The following is a 2,831-nucleotide window of genomic DNA, read 5'->3' on the forward strand; positions in this document are numbered from 1 at the left end:
CAGTTTGCTATTAAATTGTAGGGAAAAGCCAAAAATACAAGCCATACACGGTTGGATTATCACAAGACCTGCAAGAATCTAGGAAAAGAGCACCGGAGCCAATACTAACAATTTAACATTTGCACAGAAAAAATTACCGGAAGCATGTGGCACTATTGCACACCTAAAACATACACCATATATCAATATCAAGCTAACTGTAATATCAAGCTAACTGTAGCCAAAACCGACTATATACGCGCCCTGAAAAAGCCTTTCACTGAAGCCGCGTTCTTTCCCCGACAATTTGTAGCTATTTAAAATAACTTATCCAAAAAAAAGCTCATAGCACCCAGTGTGAATCTTACAAAATTTTACAAACCAGATAGCTCGGAGCATGTTACGCATTTTAAAATTTATCAAGCAGCCTAACTCTAAAGACGTTATTAGTTCCCTCAAGAACAATTCAGACATCCCAAATAACCAAGCCAGGTAGCGTTGAAACATACAGGTGACCAATTTTACCAAGCGAACTTGGAAGCATTTTTCCAGCCGAAACATTTATCTGAGGTAAAATTCAGTTGCGTGCTATAGAAACCCTACTATCATGACGACAGCATGCTTGTGACAAAGCACTGCCTCTAACAAGCGAGAAATGCAACTTTGTCCAAAGTAAACAACTTTTTCAAGCCAAATATGTATATTTCGCATTCTTCTAGGGCTTAGGTGTCAGCTAAGATACAGTACAAAAATTGATTAATAAAACCCCAAACCGTCTGTGTAAATAATTATTCTCACGTTTGCATCCATCAACAGCAGCACTGCCATGGAAAAAATTTCGAGCTGCACTTGAATAGTAAAAACATTACAGTGCAGTGCCATTAGCTACATTAACAGAGTAACAGAGCAGCAGCAAAGGCAGCCTGCGCTTTGTGCCAATAATGAAAAATTGCAAAGGAAAGCACGACTTCACTTTTGCAGTTGACATGCCGCTTGCATCTACCCATCATTTGAACCACGACATAGCTTTCCGAATAGGCTTAAACGTCTAACAATAATTTAAAACCCCAAGTAGAGTGACCACATCAAGTCTTTCAACAGAGCTTTAAACTTAAATGACACCAGGCCACTGTTAAATGGACAAGAACTCTCTGCAAAAGTCCCAAGAACTCTCCAAAGTCGCATAAGTTTCAGGAGATTAAGATGAAATATACGGCGAGGAGGATGACCACATCTTGATGCGACAATGCAGGCGGAAAATCCATGACGTGTTTCTTGCAGACAATATTTACGCTGCCATTCTCTTCTCTCAAAATAACTGGACGTCGAGAATAACTGGACCACGTCATGTACCTTTAAGGAAGGAACAAGAAAATTTTGTTAGACGATGGCTTTAAATGAGTGAGTTGCCTAGGATACCCCTTTTATAGCACAGTAATTGATTGAAATATCAGCGATTTCTTGGTTTCTTTTCTGGGAATGCTGCTAACAATGTACAAAAAATATTAGCACAGACTGTCAATGGCAGTTCTCTAATTTTGAAAGCAACCGCATTGGGCGTGGCCGTGGCGCCGTATTATCACAGCAGCAACTCTCAGTGTGAAAGCAAAACGTTTGCAAAACTTGAATGCAAAATAATAGTCTTTTTGTCCACATGTTGCAGCATCCGAAACAGGCTGAATGTGAAGGTATTTCCCAATTTGGAGTTCACGATTTATTCTTAACAGTAAGATTTTGCCACAAAGAACTACCACAAATTCAGTCCCGCAAAAATAAAATGCCAGCTTCAATAAACACTACCATAAATTGAGTCCCACAAAAATAAAATGCCAACTTACCCAACTAAAATTAAGATGCAGGCGTTCCTGGCAGGGCCTCCTCGGAGTGATTTTCCAGGAAAGTTTTGCCAACGTGTTCCCAAAAGCTCTTACTGTTGTTTTCACCTACAGGTCAAGTTGTCACTGAAATGGTGTTCCGAAGCCATTACGTATAATGCAACTACCTAAAAAGGGACCATCAAAGTTCCAGAACTGGGAGTGCGTACTTACTTGTAGAATGCAATGATTTCATCCCGTACAACGGCTTTCACGTGTTTCCTTTTTGTGAACACACGACTTCAAGAACGGTGAACACACGCCTTCAAGAACCAGGAAAATGGCAGTATGCATTCCTTGTTCCATTGTTTTAAGTCCCGGTCCGCCCTATTTCCTAGAAATAAAAACAGTATAAAAATATCGAAGCATAAATTTACGCTTCCCTCTAAGAAGGGAGTACTACAAGATCTCGTACAAGGCCTGATTAGTTGTGCTAAAATTTATTTTGCATCACGAGCCCTGGTAACGTTTTCAGGCGAAACAATTATAAATATAAAAATATTTGAACATTTTTAGGCTCACCTGTCATTGCTCCATGCGGTGTGGTGAACGTCTGTATAATACGCAACGCTCAAGAGGCACTCTTTCGTGGCTTTATGACTTCCACAATGCATTCACAATCTGTCACACTTGTCACGACGACGCCTCGGTGTGCCGAAAATGTCTTCAGCCACAGTGAATGCCACAGCCATGATTTCACAGGTATATGTAAGGAATGGAAATAATTCGTTTTAATTTCTGTTCTTCAGACAAAGGAAAACAATTGTCGCAAACTACCAGTGTAGAGACAAATTTCGCAGTATATTTTCTAAGTTCAAGGAAGCACAGAAATGGGTTAATGTTGGGTGCACATAGTCATGCAAGAACTTATCACCGGAGCGTTGTCGGAAATTATTTCGACTCTCGGGTTGCCACCGACATTGACGGCATAAAAATGCAAGAGTGGCTTATTTCTAACGCGGTTCCTGAAGTAGCAAC

At 40.3% G+C, this 2,831-nt stretch overlaps 1 long non-coding RNA gene across 1 annotated transcript; it reads right to left on the reverse strand.

Annotated features, from left to right (window-relative positions):
* Window positions 1–922: 922 nt before the first annotated feature.
* On the reverse strand, window positions 923–2,501 carry LOC144170006 (uncharacterized). Its single transcript, XR_013322552.1, has 4 exons — window positions 2,376–2,501; window positions 2,028–2,187; window positions 1,818–1,940; window positions 923–1,332 (listed from the first exon to the last, which is right to left on the reverse strand). It is a non-coding gene; the product is annotated as an uncharacterized LOC144170006 (long non-coding RNA).
* Between the last annotated feature and the right edge of the window lie 330 nt (window positions 2,502–2,831).

This window comes from Haemaphysalis longicornis, unplaced genomic scaffold (assembly GCF_048455015.1).
Source record: "Haemaphysalis longicornis isolate Haplotype H1 unplaced genomic scaffold, Haemaphysalis longicornis Haplotype H1 scaffold_2, whole genome shotgun sequence".
Classification (NCBI taxonomy): Eukaryota; Metazoa; Arthropoda; class Arachnida; order Ixodida; family Ixodidae; genus Haemaphysalis; species Haemaphysalis longicornis.